Source organism: Amphiprion ocellaris, chromosome 3 (genome assembly GCF_022539595.1).
Source record: "Amphiprion ocellaris isolate individual 3 ecotype Okinawa chromosome 3, ASM2253959v1, whole genome shotgun sequence".
Lineage (NCBI taxonomy): Eukaryota > Metazoa > Chordata > Actinopteri > Pomacentridae > Amphiprion > Amphiprion ocellaris.
The window spans coordinates 33,517,770-33,529,600 of NC_072768.1; the positions used below are offsets into that span (position 1 = coordinate 33,517,770).

At 35.7% G+C, this 11,831-nt stretch overlaps 1 protein-coding gene across 5 annotated transcripts in view; it reads right to left on the minus strand.

Moving 5' to 3' along the window:
- il34 (interleukin 34) overlaps nucleotides 1–8,574 on the minus strand; it is a 51,888-nt gene extending 43,314 nt beyond the window's left edge. For 2 of the 5 annotated variants that reach the window (XM_023282335.3, XM_023282340.3), the window contains exon 1: nucleotides 8,351–8,574. The gene's annotated coding sequence lies outside the window, so the exon portion shown is untranslated. Of the gene's footprint in view, nucleotides 1–7,419; nucleotides 7,908–7,953; nucleotides 8,250–8,350 lie in introns of those variants that run through there. The other 3 variants (XM_035953776.2, XM_035953775.2, XM_023282339.3) reach the window with 3 other exon arrangements.
- Nucleotides 8,575–11,831: the final 3,257 nt, after the last annotated feature.

Sequence of the window (11,831 nt, forward strand, 5' to 3'; positions counted from 1 at the left end):
TACTCCAGAAATGGTCAGAAAAATGTGAAACATGCTCATGAAGACTTTGACGAGCCTCCTCAAATTGCTTGTTTTTTCCTGACTGAAGTCAAAAAGCAGCCTACGTTCAATTTGCAAGATTTGCAGCGGCATGAAGTAGAGGAAAGAAGCAAATCGAGCTGGAACCAGGGGAAGGTTCCCAATTACTCAATTTCCAAATTGGCGAATCAGCTAATAGGTAAACTGTTTCAGGAACATAATTAAGAATCATGTTGAACAAACTGTTTGTCTGACACATCAGCCTGCCCACGGGAGGCTGATCTGAGGGATGGAGGGTCAATCTCTGGTTTGATTTACGATATGATCACCCAGCTAATGACCAAATAGTGGGCTTTAAGTTGGATGGTCAAAAAAAGAGAGACCGAAATCAGCGTGCAGTAGGCAGTATGAATGCCAAAACAATTGGTTTTTATAGATATTCTGTGTACAAGTTCAGATGTCACCCATCGAGAGGCAAACGCAGGGTTGGGGAAAAGAAAAACAATAAAACACCACCCCATACTGTCCAGTCTTTTGTTCATTTACACTAACCAGGTATAAAATATGACACTATAACTGTCACAGTTATAATATTAACTGTGGTTCCCGACCCAATCATGCTTCCAGCGGTACGTGTTCCCTGCATGAGATAGAAGAGATGTTTCAAATTAGGCCACCGGTGATGAGTTATAGCATTGTTGAAAAGTATTTGTCCCCTTAATCGCTTCCATGCCTTATGGTTTTACAGCTCTGAATCACAAGGGGGTGTCACACTTGGCAGAAAAATGACTCTTTCAGGATGGAATGAAAGCCAGGCTCTACAAATTGATCTAAAGAAAGTATCAAGTATAAAATAGAGGGTTTGCACAAGTGTTCACCTCCGTTATATTTAGAGGAGGCACCTTTGGGATCGATTATTGGACTCAAACTGACACTTGGGAGAAGATCTGTTTTCCAGAAAGATAATGACAGTAATAATCAAGCCCATCTTTTACAGCATTAATGCTCTGGACTGAAGAACTAACGATCTCAATTGAGATGAAGCAGTTCTTGCAAAAAAAAAAGCAGTTTCCAGATGTGCAAACTTACTCAAATCAAGTACTCAAGCCTGCAATTGCAACTGAAGTTACCAAGAAAGATTGAATTTAAGGTAGTGAAGACAGCAATTTGTAGCAATTCTTTCATTTTGTCGTCTGTTTTAGTTTAATAGACTCAATGTGCCTGCAGATACACCAGCAGAGGCACCACGATGCTGTAAAATTAATCAGCAACATGCTACTACTAGCATGCTTAGAGTGATGATAACATGATAAACGACAGCTCTAAGTGATGAGGATGTCATTAGTTCTGCAGTATTCAGTCAAAACCACAAAGCATTGAAGAAATTAACCCTCTGAACCCCAAGAACATGTTATCTATGAAAAGAAATCTGCACAATTACACAATTTTTTCAGATGATTTTTGTCGGGAAAATCGTGATATTTTATAAAAATCACTTTATTCTACATGGCTTGTTTAAAAATTTGCCAAAAATAAACCGTTTACTCGAACCAGATTCGGGAAAAAACATAAAATTCTGTGCTCCTTCTCACAACCATGAAGGCATGACTGACTCAGCTGCAACCAACAATCAGGCAACAAAAATTCAGAGACTTTTCGACATAACTGGGCTAACCTCGGCAGGTTATTCGCAGCACATAGGAAGCAAGTGTGTAAACAAATTCAATATGAAAGTCGTAAAATATCTACAGCATGCAATTACTTACTTGCCTATATTGGTAGAACCTGTGGGTACTTGGAAAAAAATTGGCACATGCTTTTTAAGGTCTGTAAAAGAAATAATTAAAGAAATTAACCTTTCGTTTTGCAGGGAAAAATGAGCCCACTGTGATGCAAATAAAAAAATGCCCAAAAAAATGCATGTGATTCAAATTGTTAAACTTTTGACTTGAAGATAATACTCACGTAGGAGATTTACAATCCATCCTTTGGGGAACTCAACAGTATTTTGTGCCAAAACATCTTTTAGATTTGGGGAAATGTCCCACAAGCTGTTAATGGCACTAGAAAAAAAGTCTTCAGGATTTATTTCGAGGCAATTTTTGGCAAATCGTCAAGTAGCTTTTGAGATATTTCAGTGGTGAACGAGTAAAACACTGTGATTCAGTGCTGCTGAACAATACAACCTGATAGACTCCGTGAGTGGTGGGATGTTGAATACTTTGTGCAGTACTGGCACTGTAGTACTGCACAGTAGCTTGGCTCAGTGTTTCTGCACTCAGAAAGCCCCGAGGTGCTTCCACAATCTCATCAAACACCAAAACATTACTATACCACATGTTTAAATACAATTATAGTATCGCTTACTTTCAGGGTGAAACTCGAGCTCGCTGTTCTGAACTCTACACCAGAACACTGACGACAAGCTCACATGGAGCTTCCTGTCAGCAAGTACAGAGAACTGAAAACTCCCTGTGCAACATAACTGTGAAGCTATAATGCTATAAATCATAAAAAAGAAAAGATAAAATTATGTTTTTTGATAATCTGAACATGTACAACATTAATCCAAGTGCTCTCGGGTGTTACCAATACTGGAAAAACATGGCTTCTCTATATAATACAGATATTTTACGACTTATATTTTTAAATTTTGTTTCCATTAAGGTTTAAGGTGATCTTTATAGTCCCAAAGAGGCAATTTGTCCTTCAGTCAGCAGTACACCACAGTGTTACACAATTACATCAAAAATGCGACAGTAAAAATAAATAAAAATAATAAACTCAACATCAGTCATCAGTACCTGTCTCCTATCTGCTCATGTTTAAACACCTCAGTCAAAAAGTCCTTGAATTTTTGTCACATCATTGTTGATTGCATTTGAGTCACTAATAGATGGTGAGGGGGACAGAATTTTTAGTTTTTTTTACAGAATCTTGTTAGTGCAAACAGTTAATATTTGGCACATTTTTTTAATGAAACATGTACGATAAAGCTTAGATTTGATTAAGTCAGGGCATGGACCGTCCAAAAGTTAAAAATTCAGTGATTCTTTCAGTTTTCAAAGGTTTTGACTCTGATAAATGGTGTAATTTTGACTACATTTTTTAAAGGTAACATGCCTTGTAAATCTATTTGTTCATAGGGATGAAGCATAAATGTGATTTATTTACATTAGTTGCTCTGTGATTTATAGAAAATTTGAATTTGTTTTAATTCGTTCCTTTTCACCTTACACCTGGGCAATTCTGTAGGAGTACCACTGCACTGTAAACTGTTTTTCTAGCTATCACAGTATGATTAGAGATGCATTTAATCACTTTTTACATAAATTAACTGCATTGAGACATGCATTTAGTGTGAAAATATGCTCCCAAGTTATCATTTTGCTGCATTACTGTAAAATTGACACACATCTTATTCACACAGTGGATTAGAGGGTACTCTGTGCATCACCTATAATGTCTGAAAAAGGTAACAGCATATAAAAGGTGGATGTTGCCTCCAGTTCTGAAAAGTAAAGCGAATGTTGAAGTGACTTAACCCCGCATTCTTTCTAACAGCCAGCAGGGGGCGCCTCCTCTGGCTGCAAAAAGAAGTCATACTGTATAGAAGTCTAAGAGAAAAGGACTACTTCTTCCTTGATCTGATACTTCAGTAAACCTTAACCAAATGACTTCATGGTCTCAATCGATAGTTTCAAGTCTGCTTCAATACAGCAGGATGTTCATTTAGCAAATTACAGCTCCATTTAGAGTAAATAGATGATAAAGACATAAAGTCTGTTTAAAGGCAGGCATAGTGTCCTCACAACTGGTTCAAAAAGCCAGATGTCAACAGTCAAATGGCAAACTCAAGGCTGTAAAGCAATAACCAGTGGATGGTGGCACGGTCACTACATTCATCTTTTATATACAGTTAATGGCTAGCATTGATATTTAATTAGATATTTGTTGGAAACCCAGCCCTCTCATTGGCTTATTCCAGAGTTGCACATCTTCACCTTAAACTTTGGGAACCACCCTCACATATATAATGCAATATAAAAAGAAACCAGTGTACTCCGAATGCAGAGACAATTCAACTTCACAGCAAGCAGCAGAAGAAAAAGAAAAAAGATCATGATAAAAGTCCAGTGAATATATTTCACGCTGGCAGAAGGACGGGGCTCAGATAGTGGTCCTTCTGGGGCCTGTGGTTGCTCTGTTGTTCTGCTAGAGTGCGTCATGTTTATAGTAAAAAGCCGTTCCTAATCTCTGTCCAGCCCTGTTAAACAGAATATTGGAAACATGTCTGGGTAAACTGAGACAGTGGGATTTGGTTCAGAGACACTCAGAGCAACACTCTGGCTGGCTGCTTTCTGTAAACTCCAAGTAAAGTCCAGTAAATTCAGGAATGCTTCAGATGCTTAGGCAGAAAACAAACGTCCTAATCTGTGTAATCACTGGTGGATGTCACTGATCGGCGACGCTCAGAAGAAAATGTTGTTTTAAAACGCACTTTCATGTGGCTGTTTTAGAACAGAACATTCAAGGTACACTTTAAAAAAAACAAACTAATGGCTACAATAATAAAATTCATCGGTACACAGTGAAAAATGAATGTTTTGAAACCATATTTAAATAACAGGTAACTAGCAAAATCACAGAAAAAAACAATATTCACTTCGATGTTAATCATTTAAAAATTCAAGGTAAAACTGTAAATAATGTCCAAATAAAAAATCTGTAATTTTATAAATGGCAATTCTGCAACATTTGATCAAGAATTTACATCATTTAAATTGTGTTTAAATCATAAAAAATGTAAATTTTATAGATATTTGCTGTTATTTAAAAGAAGATTTATATCCTTATGTATTAAGAATTGAAAAAAAAATATTTTACTGATTTTACAGTTTTTAAATAAAATTGCTGATAATAACTAGTACAATCAAAGGAAAAAAGTTTTCATTTACATGTTAACCCTATAAAAATAAATTAATGAATTAAAAATCTTTAGTTTTTCAAACTGTAATTCTTTCATTTGCAATGTTTGACCTTTTATTTATTTATTTTTATTTATTTATATATATATATATATATATATATATATATATATATATATATATATATATATATATATATATATATATATATATATATATATATACACTAAGGGGCAAAAAAGGTAAATAATTTTAAATAATTATCTTATAGATTTTCTCAGTTATTTTTTAAAAATAAATTACAGTTAATAGCTGACAAAACCACAGAAAAAATACTGATTCATTTATTAATCCTTAAAAAAGTGGTAAAATAATAAAGTAAATAATGTCTGCATCAGAAATTTGTATTTTTACAAATAGTAATTCATTCATTTACAACATTTTTTTACATAGTTTTTCTGTGGTTAAATCAGCAAGAACCTCATTATTTTTTACAGATATCTGCCATTATTTTTAGAATATTATATATAATAAATTATTTTTAACAGTTATTTTACTGATTTGTCTTCTTTGGTTGTATCATACATACTGTGACATCAATTAAAATCACAGAAAAAAGTATTAATCTACATGTTGACATTGACGAAATGGCTAAAACTGTAGATAATGTTTACTTCAATACATCAGTATTGTTCTCTTATAATGTGTGACCATAAAATTAGGCAGTTTTACTGTATTTTAAACTACAAAAAAGTCTAATTATTTTACTAACACCTGCAGTTTTTTTCCCATCACTTCTACAGTTTTTGAACACTATAGTACTTCACTGCTTGCTGCCACTCTTTCACCATTTTCTACATCATTTCTTTTAACAATGTGGCTGAAATCACATTTAAACACTCACATTTGGCTCCATATGCGGTATTTATCCAGACAATAAACAGATTGAACTGTGAGTCATTCTTTCCGCCTGGGCTTCTCGGCCTTTTGCTATCATTCTGTCTTCATCTTCCGGCCCAGCTCTCTATCTGTGTCAGTCTCTAGATACAGCGTTCCACAGCTGCACATCACACTTCACTGAGTAACCGGCCAACTCAGCGACTTCCCTGCTGGTGAAATCTGCAGCTAGCGGCGCTGAAGTCACCGTGGCAGACGGCCAGCATGTTGCTGCAAAGATCCACAAATGACTGAACCCGACTGCTGGTTTCACAGCAAGTAAAAACGGACAGAACAGTGTGTAGGTTGTAATTACAGCATGCTGCGGGGAGACGAACGCCAGAAATAAAGATTGTAACCCAGACATAAAGTGATTCACTCCACTTTTACAAGCCAAACTTCCCTTTTTTTAAAAAATGTCATTCCTGTGAGAGTGCTGGAGGGTTAATCACAACAGCCTGAGGGGTTGGAAGCATTGAGATTCTTTCCATTTAAAAAAAAAAAAAAAAAAAGAATAAAAGTTTAACCCTGCAGTCAAAGGTTAAATGTATTGTGTTAATTAAGCGTTAAAGGTTTCCTCTGAAGCACAGCAGTGGCTGTGTTTTTATTTTACCTGACCTGCTGACAGGTAGTTAAACCATTTACATAACCTGAAGGTGGATCATGACCTCCACTTTGCTTAAAAATGCTCAAAAACTAAGACTAAAAATGGCTCATTTGGAAAGACTGAACCGTGAGACTTGAAGTAGGAAGTGAATAATAATCAAAAATCCGATATAACTGGACATTTTTTCTGATTCTGGGGGTGAATCTGAGGATTTCATGTCTTATCTTACCACTTTTTCTGATGTTATGTTGCAGACATGTCACAAAACAGCTGCTAAAGACACAAACTCAGAGTTGCATATGATGAAAACTGGCAATGAGATATAAAAGCTGCATTCAGGGTTCAGTCAGAAGCTTCTTCTTGTATAATCATGCACTAGAGATACAGAATGATCACTATTCTTTTCCTTGTGTTTACTAGTTTTTAGAATTTATGCGCTGCCTTTACATCATCCAGCATAGAACCTCATCCTAATTCTAAAACTAGTGAAGATGCGAGAGCCAATTATTTGCCTGGCTGATGAGCAGTTTCAATATTCAGCTTTTTTTCCCCCTCCATTTCTCCATTCAGTATGAAATAATTCCATTTTAAAGCAACTTTGACTGGGGAGAACCGGGGAAATTCACAGCAAGCAGAGTAAATATAAGATAAGAAATGCAAATGCAGAATAAAGATGCAAATAAAGAGCACAGATATGGCAAGATGGATGACTGTATCCAAACTGTAGGACACACAGAATGTAGAAGTGCACTTTAAAAGTAAGAGAGAAAGTTAAAAAAAATTATTGGCATCAACCCTGAAAAACAGCGTACCAGTCAGAATGTCAGAGTGAGCAAAAGAAAGTCATCAACCTCATACTGGTCCTCACAAAGACTGCAGAACAGCAGCCAGCACGCACACTAAAACACACATTGCTTGATGTTAACTCACCACAGCTTTCCTCTTCTGTCTCTCTGCTCTATGCTTGGATTTGTCTTTTCATCCTATATTAGCTCCACAATTCTCTCCAAAAACCACCGATAACATAAAACATTCCGGTTGCAACATCAGCTTCAGCAGCTGCAGGTGGAAGGAATCCTATAAAGTGGTGGAATGTTGGAATATATGCGCAGCTACTGTACAGGTCGCAGTGCTCTGGAGCAAATGCAAACATTAAAGCACAACTTCAATCGCACTGGCCAAGACAAATATTCACCCAGCTGCATTACAAATAAACGAAACTGAAGCTGGGGTCAGAGGAGCAAGTTACACACGCGAGAAGTAACTGAGGTGGTTTTTTTAAAAAAAAATTTAAAAAAATGTAACCTCCAGTTTCCAGTAGATTTACACTACGGTAAACCTCATGGGGATAGCAGTAAGAAGGAGCCTCACGTCTTCTTAATTCAGTCAGTCTTTTACTAAGGCTGCTCATCTGGCTGCGCTCTTCTTCAGATCACCCTTCTGAGATCAAGAAGTCACACCTACAGTTCACGATCTCCGGCTGCTGCTCCACACTTCATGCTGTCCTTACCGGTTGTATAACTGCGCAACGTCGCTCCGCTCTTCCCAAAGGAACGAGCCGCTGGAGCATGAGGGGGAATATTTTACGCACCTGGCGAAAGTGAAAGTGTTGCGGGAGAAATTAAAGGCACAGCTGCGCGCAAAAGCACATGCAGGAACACGGCCAGAGGGACACACCTGTGCGTCAAGAACGAGTTTTTTAAATACCCAAGAGCGCACAAATGTCCAATGTTTGTGAGAACACTCTTTATCTAACCTGAACCACCGCATCTAAACCTAATCTTTATCCTCAAACACGGCTTGCCCCAATGTCCTCACTCCCAAATAAAAGAAATAGGCAAACGCATATGCACACACGCACCTCGAGCGTCCCTTTGCGCAGCGCTCCACGATGCGTAAAAGTCTGGATGTGCTCAGATGTGGCGCTGGAAACCGCGTGAAACTGCGAGATAAGGTCAGATGAGATAGGAATCCAGGAGCAGACGCGTCTCTAAAGGTCATTAAGAGAAGTCCATTAGCGGCTTCGTCCATCCACGGAGCTGCGGTGCGCCGTCTGTGCGTTCCGCCAAGTGCGCAACAGGCTGGCCTGCAGCTTCTTCCAGTCAATTTCAAGTCGCAGCCATAAATACAGTCTGCTTTCAAAATAAAAGCTGCGCGGCGGCTTCCCTGCACACACCCCAACCTCCCCCCAGCCAGAAACACTGAATGTTTCCTCTTTAATCTAAATTACACGGATACAAAATTCTGAAAAACATCGAGCCAAGGCGCCTGTTTTAATGGTCATAAAATGGAATATTGATTAAGATGTCTGTGCAGGTCATAATAATTGTAGAAGCTTAAAAAAGCAGCACGTGGACGTGTCTTTTTGGGTTCTCGCAGAAACATGTGGAAGCATTTTCTGGTTCTTGCAGATCTTTCAACTCTCATTCAAGAAGCTTCAGATGTGACAGTATAATAAAAGTGGACAAGACAGAGTCGGCAGGAAAATCTGTCAGCTTCTCTGGGTTTACTGAGGAGTTAAAAAAGCTCATATTGTTAGACTAATGCTGATTTCACTCCTACTGACAGCCCGATACACACTTTTAAGTTATTTTTATGGACTTTCTTCCACAAAAATCTAAGCCAATCAAGTTTGTTTTATACACACCATAAGAAATGAAAGCTTTTAACTGTAATTTCTTGGAACAACTTGCCCTATTTTGTTACATTATAGATAATAACTACATATAATATTTTTTTTAAAAATCAGGCTGAAACAGTAAATAACATCCACATCATTTGTTTTTTTAATATAAAAATTATAGTTTCTTCTTTTCAAGCCTCTTGGATGAGAAGCGAAACATCTTCAAGAACCAAAAAGCTGCTTTATTTAAAGCTCATTCAGCAAACAACAACAAATTTGTAGTTTAAATAAAATCTAAAACGCATTATATGACACAGGGAGGCTTCACTGTGCTGAAGAAATATAATTTTGCTGTGGAGACAGCTGATGTTTCTGACAGTGACCCTCACCTGAACATTCCAGACCCGACCTCACCCTCAGTCTTCAGACTTGGATTTGCGTGTAAATAATGTGAGTGTGTGGCTTCACTAAACACACATCTGCCCTCTGATCTGATTTACAAGCACATCAACACAAAGGCTCTCTGGGAGGGAAGCGCACTTGGACAGTGAAGTGAGAACTGGAGCTGCTGCTGCTGCTGCTGCTGCTGCTGCTGCTGCTGCTTCCCGTTAACTTGACGGTGGAGTTGAACTCTCCTCCTCTAACAGACACCAGATGATACCTGGACTCCTGCTGAGCGTCTTTTCTCTGTTGCTGCAGCGTCTTTAGCCTCCACTCACAACGTTTCTGTCCTCTGCGCTCCCGTTGATGACCTCAGCTCCCCGCAGGGAAGACAAAAGCTGCAGCACCGAGCTGGCAATGTGATGGATGAGGAGAACCAGATACCGTCTGCAGCCGATCGATCCGCTGAACTGAGCAGAAAAACCGAGGCCATGTGGTCACACTGATAGCTGGTGACACATTTTAAAGTCATTTTATTGCCTGACATTACATTTTCACATAAGTAAGTAAGTAAATAAGTGAGAAAGCAAGTATGTAAATAAGTAATTAAGTGAAAAAGTAATTAAGTGAATAAATAAGTTTTTAAAAAGTACATAAGTAAATAAGTAAAAGACAAAGTAAATACATCACTAAGTAAATAAGTAAGTAAATAAATAAGTAAGTGACAAAATAAATAAGTAACTAAATAAGTAAATAAATAACTAAGTGATTAAGTAAGTAAATAAATAAGTAAATAAGTAACTAAGTAAATAAGTGGGTAAATAAATAAGTAACTAAGTAATTAAGTCAGTAAATAAGTGACTAAGTAAATAAGTAACTAAGTAATCAAGTAATTAAATAAATAAGTAAATAGGTAAGTGACTAAGTAAATAAATAACTAATAAATAAGTAATTAAGTAAGTAAATCAGTAAGCAAAAAATAAGTAAATAGGTAACAAAGTGAATACATAATTAAGTAAGTAAATACATAAGTATGAAAATAATTAAGTAACTAAGTGAATAAGTAATCATGTAAATAGATAAGTAAATAAGTAACTAAGTAAATAAATAATTCAGTAAATAAGCAAGTAAGCACAAAAGTAAGTAAATAGGTAACTAAGTGAATAAGTAATCAAGTAAATAAATAAATAAATAAGTTTAAAAAGTACATAACCAAGTATATAAGTAAGTCAATAAGTAAGTAAGTAAGCAAGTAAGTAAATAAGTAGGTAAGTAAATAAAAATTTAAATCAAGTGTAGCACCCTAAAAAATTAATGTTTTTAACTGTGGTTCTTTGAATAATTTACTGCTTTTTACCAGATTTTCCATGTTTTCTGAAAATAAAGATATTAACTTGTAAAATCAGACAGACTAACTAATTAACTAAATAAATAAATGAATAAATAACCAAATTAAAAAGAAATAGTCTGATCAAATTTATCACTGTACTTGTAACTTGTAAAATCACAGAAAAATATATCTAAATTTATTGTTGACTGTAAGGCAAACAGGCCAAAACTGTACATAATCTATACATTTTTTAAAAAAAAACATCTGTATTTCTACAAGTAAAAGTATGTCCTTTTATAACATCTGATTGTGTTTTATTGCATATAAATCAGCCAAAAAATATTTATTTTCATTGTTTTTACAGTTTTTGAATGCTACAGTATTCCACATTTTTTAACGTATATTTTTAAAAAAGGGAAAAATTACAAACTTACACATTGTTTTTACTGTACTTAAATCAGCAAAAAAATAGTTATTTGAAAAATGGTACTGAAAAATTCAGTATATGAAGGATTGAGAAATGTTTATTGTCAGAACTGTTTCAACTCATTACAGATTTTCCCCTCTTTTGTTAAATTACAGTGAATATCCAGCAAAATCAGTAAAGAAAGTATTAATTTCCACACTGACTCTAAAAAAAACTAAGGAAAAACAAGCCAAAACTGTAAACAATGTTCACATCCAAAATCTCTATTTTTAAAAAATTCTAATCATCCCTTTTATCCAATAATTTGTTCAATATTTGAACATAAACATGCACAATTATTTACTGTATGTAAATCAGCAAAATGTGTAAATTTGAAGTTATTTGAAAGAAAAAATATGTATACTAAAAATGTTCAAAAAGACAAAAAGTGCTTTGTATTTTCGCTGAAGAGACAACATTAAATTGCAGCAAATGTCAATGTATTAATCATACATTTACCATTAAATAACAGGAAAATGTCTTGTACTCTTTAAACACCATTAAAAAGTGGAGAGTGTTAAAATGTTTCACTTTAAAGACAC